This window comes from Adiantum capillus-veneris, chromosome 20 (genome assembly GCF_014529385.1).
Source record: "Adiantum capillus-veneris isolate H3 chromosome 20, ASM1452938v2, whole genome shotgun sequence".
Classification (NCBI taxonomy): Eukaryota; Viridiplantae; Streptophyta; class Polypodiopsida; order Polypodiales; family Pteridaceae; genus Adiantum; species Adiantum capillus-veneris.
The window spans coordinates 7238232-7248832 of NC_140950.1; the positions used below are offsets into that span (position 1 = coordinate 7238232).

A 10601-nucleotide genomic window follows, 5' to 3' on the forward strand; every position below is an offset into this window, starting at 1 on the left:
GGTATGTGGCCACCCCCTGTCCCGTCTCTCCGCCATTATGAAACATGCCAAAACCCATCTGTGCCGGCACAGATCACTGGTTCCAGCATGCATCCTCCCATCCTGATCGTAAAAGGCTAATGACATATCATGAGTATAGTCTCTCTCTCTCTCTCTCTCTCTCTCTCTCTCTCTCTCTCTCTCTCTCTCTCTCTCTCTCTCTCTCTCTCTCTCTCTCTTTGTCGGAAATAATGATTGAATCATCATAAACATTCATTTGCCATAAAAGACGACCACTTATTCACAAGCATCGGCATGATTACATCCAAGTTCAATAGAACATCCACTTCATCTTAGTGGCTTGGCCTCTAATAAGAGAGGGCTAATGATAAACTGGCTAAAAAACTTTATACGCTTCATCCCAGTCTATGTGCATAATACATGCCACAACAAAAGGAGTGCTTTCACAAGTGCCTGCTAGTAATATCATTTCTTTCCGCCACTACCACATTTCTTCAAGCCTAACCCGGCAAAGGTGCCCTTGCCAACTGCTTTGGCCTTCAGATCTTTCATGACCTTCTCTTCCTCCTTTGTTTTTATAGAAACGCCTTCTCGTTCTCATCGTACTCTTTTTTATCCGCCTTGGGAGCCTTCAAGGGCTTGGCTTTACCACCTTGCTTCGACGACATCGTGGCCTGCCGATCGCTCGTTCCCTCTCTCTCTCTCTCTCTCATGCCTGCTGGTGCCAACATCTGTAGGCGGTGCACCGCTTACCATTCTATGACACGTTGTGGCTCCATCTGGCTTGCTCGCTCTCTCAGTAGTCTCTACCCTTGCAAAACATGTCAGAATTAGTCCCCGTTGGTGCGGACTAGTTCCAACATGCATCCTCTTGATCATGGATTGCGTCTAGTCAGTAAGTAAACGGCTAACGGCATATCATGTATAGGTTCTCTCTCTCTCTCTCTCTCTCTCTCTCTCTCTCTCTCTCTCTCTCTCTCTCTCTCTCATTCATGACCCGGTGATCCTTGTAGGGGGTAGCGCTTGGCGCCAGCAGCATTGTACGACATTGTAAAGGAGAGCTGCTTCCATGCAGCTAGGGTGACCAGCGTCATTTTGTTGAAGGTGTAAAGCCAAAATCCCTAAATTCCCACAATTGGCAGATAAAATTAGTTGGGTCGCCAAAATTGGGGCATTACAAGTTGCACTTCATCCACTTCACTCTCTACTTTTCTTTTGAGAGCCCAACAATTGTTGAGCCTTCACGAGAGAGAGAGAGAGAGAGAGAGAGAGAGAGAGAGAGAGAGAGAGAGAGAGAGAGAGAGAGAGAGAGAGAGAGAGAGAGAGAGAGAGAGAAGCTGGCCGGTTTGTGCATGCATTGACTCCATAGACATCATCCTCATGTGTGTCAGTGTGTGTACACGCAAGCGAGCATGGGAGTAGGCCTAAGGCTTCATACAGTGCACGTCAATGCATATTGATGAGATCCTAGAAATTTTGAAAAAACCTTCAAATTATAATCACTTTAACATAGAAACTATGGTCGACGCAAGGCTAGAAAAATATGTTATCCCTAGCCCCTGAAAATAAGGGCAAACTTGAAATTCTTGCGATCTTTAGATCAAAATTTGAAGCTTTTGTCAGTAAATACATTAAAACTTGTGCAATTTTCCCGGCTTGGTTAAGATACACTATGCCACGGTTATTTTCTAACACTGGGTCAAGAAGCTTGAGAGAGATAAAGAGGGAGAAGGAGTGAATTTTAATGTTGTATAAACATTTTTAACACTAGAATGGTAACCTAACAGGACATAAAAGTGTCCTTTCAAGGTTTTGGGAAAAAATTCCAAAACCATAGTAGATCCACTCATTTTAAAAAATCCTTTCATGAGCTTATAGTTCAATAACTACTACATATGGAAAAAATGAGAAACTTGTAATTTTTCTCATCCCTTGGTCACTACAAGCCTCCAAAGTTGATGGACCAGTGCATTTTGCCCAAAACAACAATTTCTTACGGTTGATTGCATATAAATAAGAGTGGAGATTTTTGTAGGACATGAGATAAAATGCCCCATTAACTTCAATGGGTTGGTGACCAAAACAGATGGTTGATTTTACTTCACTCATTTTTTTTTGGGCAAAAAAAATAGTTACAAAAAAGTTGCATTTTTTCCATTCTGCGGACCTATCATCAAAGTTTCTATAGTCACGCTCAATACAGATACTATATACATGTTTTCTTAGTTCCCTTTGGGCCTCTAGATTCAAAAGGAGCCATAGAGCATGTCAAAAGGATAATGGATCTCTTACAATTGGAACCTTGGGGGCAATGATAAAGTGCTAAATATAGCAAAACATGAAAAAATTGGGTTTAGCATTATGACCTCTAGAAACCCATAGAAACTACTCAATGACTAGCCAAGTTTGTAGTCTATGATTAGATATGGTTACTACCTACAAAATACACACAATTGGCCTAAGAAACTAGCAATATTGAGAAAGTTATACTTGCTACTCTAAAATGTATCGTATTCTTCAGCAATCAAAAAACTCAACCATCATCATATACTATGCTATATAGCATATTAGGTCCCCCAAAACTCAAGGAAGATTAGCTTTATGTTATACATTACACTTACACAATCAAAATCGAATTTGGATATCAAGAAAGCCACCAAAAAAATCATAAAAGTGCTAATTTTGGCCAAAAAATAGGATTATGCAATTCTTGTAAATTGGTCATAACTTTCAATTTTAACACTTAGCTCTCCCTACAAGCATCAAAACATGTTGAGAACTATGAAGGCCTAACCTCTAGCCATCTAAACTTCACAAACATGAAGTTTAGAGTGGTGTAGTTGCCAAAAATTGAAAAAAAGCCAAAAACAAGACCCGTTTTTTCACACAGTTTAGGTTCAAAAATGTTGTGCAAGAGCAAGGTTAATGGTGAGATCAATACTCAAAAAAAAATGCTAAGTTTTTTTCAGCTCATAAGGAAACTTTGTGGATATATAGCACCTAGACATTAATTTTCATACTCTTCAAATAATTCAAGCAAAATGGTCACTTAACAGGACACAAAAGTGTCCAAGGACATAAAAGTGTCCTGTTACCATTCTAGTGTTAAGAGACGTTAAAGATATTGTATAAGAGAGACCTTTAAAGAGAGAGACATTGTTCTAATGCAGAGGTTGAGTACTTAATTAACTCGTCAATACCCTATAAAAAGCAGTTTTTTTGTTCACTTTTTATAAAATCGGCTCCAATAGGCTATATGAAGCTAGACACATATGGCCTTGGTGAAACTAGTCCAAAGAAATCCTTACCGCCACGGACCGTTTCTAAAACAAGGCGGTGCCGTAACCGGAGATGGCAGATCCTAGTGGTGTTGTGATGGGATCGAGCACTATTGTGGGAGTTTTTTGTTTTTATTTTTTAATAAATCGTCTTCTTGGTTAAAAAAATACAAAATTTGTACGAAAAAAATTCCCGAAGCACGTTAAAGAAGTTAGAAAACAACCGAAACAAGTCCGCAACACCACGTAAAAATTAAATACTGAAACAAAGAGGGCATTTAATGATCTAGTCCAACAACTAGTTGTAATTCCCAAAGACAGGCACCGACTTCCTTGACTCATGATCCTCTTACACACGATCTCTAGAAGTCACAAAAAATTTTATTGAGGGACTCGCTCATTTTTTTCGCCGCTCGGAAAAACTCGCTCACCATTTTGTTTGACTCCCATTTGATGGGCTTTGATAGTCTTTTTGACAAGTATGAAATGTGCTTGTTTTCTAAACATGTCTACTATCGTCAATATTCTTGTATTCCCATGGATACACTTGGGCAATCCAAAGATAAAATCCATGGATATGCTCTCCCATGGTGAATTAGGGATTGGCAATGGTTGAAGCAATCCAGGTTGCTTCCCTCTATCAAACTTCGTCTTTTGGCATACGACACATTTTGAAACATACTCTTGTATGTTTACTTTCATGGTAGGCTAATAGAAATATATTTTTATCCCTTTTAGGGTAGACTGAATCCCATTATGCCACGCATAAGGTCCTAGGAGCATGAGATTCATACATTACTTTCTCACGTAGTGAGTTGGTAACGCATAGTCTATTGCCATAGAGGAGATAACCATCTTGTAGGGTAAATGGTTCTTCCTTCTTCCCTAGTGCAAGGTCTGAAATCACATTTCTAAAATCAGGATTGATAGCATACTCATCTATCGTAGAAGATAGATCATTGTGAGTTGCTATGGATATTGCATTTACTCTCGGTCGCCTTGAGAGTGTATCGGCCACTTGATTATGCTTGCCAGCAATGTGAACAATATGAAAATGAAATTGTGAAAGGAAATTTGCCCACCTCATTTGTTTGTTGGAGAGCTTGGTCTGCGTCATGAAGTACTTAAGGCTTTGGTGATCTGTTCGCAGAATGAAAGGAGTCCCCAGTAAATAGTGCTTCCACAAATCTAGAGCATGTAGAAGTGCTAAGAGTTCCTTCTCATATATACCTAGAGCTTGCTCAATAGGGCTGAGCCTTCAACTTTCATAGGCTATGGCGTGCCCTTCTTGCAGTAAAACAACTCCAAGATAATCACCACAGGCATCGCATTGGATCTCAAATGGCTTTGAGAGGTCCGACTAGTGTAAGCACAGGTCGAGTGATAAGCTTCTCTTTAAGCTTTTCGAAAGCATTGTTCTCCTTGGTGGACTATATATACTTAACTTTTTCTTTGTTAGGTCATGTAATGGTCCTGCGATTTGTGAGAACTTTTCTATGAAGCATCTATAGTATGCACACATACCTATAAAGCTTCTTAGTTCATGCAGATTCCTTGGATTAAACAATCCTTTTATTACCTATAGCTTTTATGGATCCATTTGAATGCCATCTTGAGAGATAATGTGACCTAAATACTGAATCTCTTGTAAGAAAAATTCACTTTTCTTTCGATTAATATAAAGTTTGTTCTCTCTTAAAACTTGAAATATTACCTGGACGTGTTGCTTGAATTAGAGTAGATGATGATATCATCAAAGAACACTCCAGTAAAGGTTCGATAAGGCCTGAATAGCTTCTCCATCAAGCAGTTGAATGTGGCTGGTGCATTGGTCAAGTCAAAAGGCATGACAATGTATTCGTAAAGACCAAACGTAGTGCAAAATGCGGTCTTTACAATGTCTTGATTGACTACCCTTATTTGATGATAGCCACTTTTTAGGTCAATCCTACTGAAGTAGGTCGATCCTTGTAGCTTATCAAATAGGTCTTCTACCCGTGGAATAGGAAACCTATTCTTGATAGTGATCCTATTTAGTGCTCTATAGTCAACACACATACGATATGTGCCCTCTTTCTTTTACACTAATAGCAAAGGTGAGCAAAATGGAGATGAGCTAGGCCTAACCATGCCCTTCTCAACTAGCTCATGTACTCGCCGCATAATCTCCTCTTGTTGAGCTTGAAAAACTCTATAAGGAGGTTTGTTAGGCGGTGAAATTCCTGGAAGAAGTTCAATTGCATGGTCATCATTGCCTCGTTTAGGAGGTAGCTCACAAGGGATGTCATCAATAAAGACATCTTGAAACCCCTTGAGAAAATTGGATAGCTCTAATTCCTTTTGATTGTGTATATTTTATTTTGCTAAAACATTAGGTTCATTTTGAGAGTCTTTATAAATCATGTACACAAAAATAGAGCTCTTTATTGACTTGCTGAAAGCTTGCTTATGTACAAGGGGTATGGTACTACCCAACTCCTTAGCATCTATTACATATCTTTTTCCCTGAACCTAAAGTAGATTTGCCTTCAGGGATTTTAACATTGCCAGCCGATCAAACCATGGTTGCCCCTAGGATTACATCCTCATGCTTGAGAGGAGAGATGAAGAAATCCTCCTTGTCCACATAGCTTTGGACATGGAGCATCAATTTCCCAATTAAGGGAGCGACTGAGGCTTCTTGCCCCTTGAAAGCACCATCGGCAGGTAGGACATCTCCCATCTCATAGGCTTGGATGCCTAGCTTGGTGGCCAACTCTGTGGATATAAAATTGTGGGTAGAACCAGGGTCAAAGGGAATAAAAGCATCATGTTCTCTTACCTTTTCTTAGGCATGGCATAGAGGAGATCCTTTGTGATGAGCATCCTCTTCTTGAATTTTGACCAAGGTAGCTCTAGGAGGCTCATAACGTGTATTCTTGTAGAGGCAAGCACTATAGGCATGCCCTTGCTCCCCGCACTTGAAAGAACGGCTATCTTTTCGATAACGCTCTAGCTCTTCAAGAGAGAGTCTTATTTTTGCCTTTATAAACTCCCTTCTCCTTAGCTTTGTTGTTGTTGGCATTGCCTTTGGAAGACTTTTGGACGTTGTCCTTCCCCTTAGGCTTGTTACGGTCCTTGTTTTTCGTGGGATTCAGATATCTCTTAGCCCCTTGTTGGAAGTTGATTCTTGAAGCCACCATGGTATGGTGTATGACTGCAGATATGGTGCATGGCCTTTGGTAAGAGATACCCCTCCCCGGGGGTCTATGCACAAAATATACAATTTACACCTTTTATACAATTTTTAGTATACATTAGAGTTGCGGAAGCATTTGCATAGGGGAGGAGTTCTCAACACCCGACCAAGCATGGAGTTTAGGCCATGAGCCGGACTGCATCCAGAGGTACCTGGCGACTAGTGCTACCCCTGAATGGGTGTTATGAATAAAAACGTACTCAAGAAAATATAACATTGTGGAGGGTGAATTTATGTGTACACCGCATTGCGAGAGAGAGAGAGAGAGAGAGAGAGAGAGAGAGAGAGAGAGAGAGAGAGAGAGAGAGAGAGAGAGAGAGAGAGAGAGAGAGAATATAGTGGAGGGTGAAATAGAGTGCACAGAGACATGAGAAGATGACAACAGAGAATATTTAAATGCCCATCTAAATGGAACAGGCAACCATGTATTAATGCAATGACAAAATCTGGGTATACCATAACATCAAAAAAGTTTATGACAAAATAACTAGTAGAGCACCGGACCCTGTGTAGGAATCCACCGGCGGTCCATCCATCCACCTCTCCTCTACTACGAACAGAGAGAATTTTATTTCGCCGGGAGCGAGCCTGAACACCTCCAACCTACCTGAGCCAGACATAGGCTAAGCCCGCTTCGCCTTCCTGCATGAACCAGAGCTCTGAAAGGATCCCAAATATCAGGGGGTGGTAGGGTATCAAAACCAACCATACCAGTTTAGGCGCCACGCCTCTTCGATGCCCAACACCAAGTGTTTAGGCAAAGCGAAGACAAAATCCTCGATGCATTAGCTGTGTAGCTCATTCAACCTCCGATGCACTAACCGTGTAGATGAGCCCAACAAAAAGAAGAAGACGTAGACAACACCCCCGATCCAGCAAAGCCCCAGGTCAACGACTCTTTAGTCTAAGGCTAAGCGATGTAGGTAATCCTAGTCTTGTAGCGACGCTGCCATGAGAAACATAACACATGAGTCCAATCATAATAGCACTTCACATATGCACAAACAATCTTTCGCAAGCAATTATATTGTACAGTGTCTCTATCCTTACATGTCTACCATAAACCATCCAAATCACTTCATGATCCAATTCCAAAATCATAAACCATAATACAATCACATCACATGGGCGAGCACTTCACCCAACTTGGGTGAGGCACAACCGATCCTGCATAACCACTTTAGAATATAACATGGCTGCAAAAACTTTGGCAGCATAACCATATCCAGAAAAAAAAACATGAGCCACACCGGCTTAAACCATAGAATATCAACCATAATCCATAAAGGAATCTCAGCCCTTGACCATGAATCATAATCACACTGAACCAACTCCCACACTTGGAGTTTGACACATCTCCTACAATCAATCAGAGTCTACATACATGTTTTCCTTAAAGTGTAATTGTTTCATGCATAAAAAACTCGGACCAGTAACTAATCATGATATAAAAATCCAATTTTGACCACATCCAACCATCAAAGTTGATGCATCACATCTGCACTTCACCTCCCTAGCACATAGAGCTAGGTTTGACCTAAGAAGGTGAAAAGCAATCACAACCATGTATATGAGGCATCCACATCAATCCATGAATTCCCATGCATCATATGATAACATTCCATCACCATAAACATGATGCAAAACAGCTTCAACCTTTAGGTCAACCATATATCATAACTTCACACATATGCAAAAAATAATTTTTTGGTATTTTCGGGTGTATGTAAAACGTGCAATTGAAAGTATTTGCCTCAAAACCATGCATCAAGCTCAACTCCATTATATAGACTATCACTCTATCACATCACTTCACCCATATGGTACTCACACAACAAACGGTAACCCCAAAAGAAAGCCACTTTATTCATATTTGACTATGTGGTTCGGGATGTTTAACCATATACTCCCACATAAGTTTATGGCCATCTAATAATTGAAATCGACTCACCCAAAAAAACCATAAAACATATCAAAACATCTTGGTCAACTCACGACGTCATATGGTACCCCCCCTCCCTATGCGTGTAGGTAAAACCGGTTATAGAGTGATTAATAACCCGCATTTCCGAAGTGATAATGGAGACCTAAATTCATTTATCATCAAGTTTCATCAAGCTTTTCAATTGGTTAAGTGAGTTTGCCCATCCGGTGAATCTATATAGTGGTTCTCCAAGGAGCTTGGAGTCAAAAATTGTGGTTGTGTAGTGAGCAACAAACCGTTTTTTGATCATATCTTTTATCTCGTGCGTGTTTTTCACATGACACCTAAGAGAGAGAGAAAATGTTCTAAATGATGTGTTTTATCTCTAATATAAAGGGTTTGGGTTGATTCATAGCGGTTGATTCCTACTGCCTTTATTACGTGAAACAAAAAGCGCTTTTTATGCACGTACGTGATCATAAACACATTATGTGCATAAATCAGCGTGTTAAACATGATGAAATAATCATGGGGCAACTTCATATGTACTCGGTTGATCCATGCATGCACTCATATGCAAAAAAAAAATCATCGAGAGGGTGACTACGCAAAAAAACAACAGAGAGAGAGAGAGAGAGAGAGAGAGAGAGAGAGAGAGAGAGAGAGAGAGAGAGATGATGGCTATGGAGTTTAGAGATTCTCACCGTGCTTTAGAAATGATTAGGGGATGTCAAAAGGCTTCTTGCTTTGCCACAAGAGAGCGGTGATGAGAGCTACATAGAGGTATCCGCCACGAGAGCTTTTGGAGAGCACGTACCCCGTCAAACGAGAGAGGAGATAATAAGCAAGTAGAGAGAGTGTCCTTCTTCTTCTTCTTCTTATCGAGAGAGAGAAGAGCTTATGGAGATGGTGATGAAGAGCTTGCACCACTCCATATAATAGATACGTATAGCCTTGCGATAGTAGACGCAATAGATGACACTGAAAACTGAGCACTAACCAGCAAGTTATAGGCAAGTGCAACAGGCTGGAGTGTGCCCCAAGCTGAGAGATGGTGCTACCTTCTTGCCTGGAATAGCCCCTAGCTTTTGGGAAAAAACTACAGTCTTTCCTAAACACAAGCCTTTGCTTTTGGTGGTCAACACTCCCACTTACCATTCAATTTTTACATCAAAATTGACCATCCGAGCAGTATCTGGCCCATTAATGGAAACCGTAGCTAGACTATGTCACCCCGTAATATCCCAACATAATTATACTTTTCGTACTGCCTCGATGTATTTACGATACCACTTTTTTATAAAAATATTTTCCATAAAAATCCCGTCTGGTCTCGTTTTTGCTCCGAGTGATCATTTTTAAATCCAACGAAGACTAAAATTAATATTTTTACATTTAGATCATCATAAAAAGCACATTGCTTTTCAAAAACGCCGAAAAGCACGAAAAGCTAAAAATAGAGTAAAAAGCACACAAAAAATATTAAAAAATTTAATTGAACAATGGATTCCCCTCGTCCATTGAAATAAGAAAGCGGATTCGCTTTTCACTAAAAAGCACTAAAAATCATGAAAAGCTATAAATAGCATGAAAAGCACTCAAAAAGCAATTTTTTATAAAATTGAACCATAGCTTCCCTGAAGCACGTAGATTAAGCTTAGATCGGACTTTGCTTTTTGCAAAAAAGCACTTAAAAGCATAAAAAAGCTAAAAATAGCAAATTTTTCCAAAACTTAACTAAACGTCGGTCCAACCTACTGGAACATGGAAACGACCCTGCTTTAGAAGCTTCCAACATTGTCAATCAAGCATCTTAAATTAAAATTTGGCAAAATAGATATTGAAAGCTATTTTTCTTATTTTTAGAAGAGATCCAAAAATTGGGGATCTTACATCCTCCCACACTTGAAAAACTCGAAGTATCCTCACCTCGACATAAAGTTTGGATAATTTAATCTCATTACATGATCACGTTCCCAAGTGACATCTTCCTGAGGATACATTGACCATTTAACAAGGTTCAATAATGGTCCAACTACGTAGAGGCTTGGTTCTGCTCTGAAGTATTGCTTTGGGATATACTACAAAAGCCCCATCAATAGATGTATATAATAGAGAATAATCAAGAATATGTTGTGGATCAGGTACATAATTCTTGAGT

The 10601-nt window shown here is 39.9% G+C and overlaps 1 pseudogene; it reads right to left on the reverse strand.

Moving 5' to 3' along the window:
* Positions 1 to 256: 256 nt before the first annotated feature.
* On the reverse strand, positions 257 to 705 carry LOC147432046 (uncharacterized; annotated as a pseudogene).
* Positions 706 to 10601: the final 9896 nt, after the last annotated feature.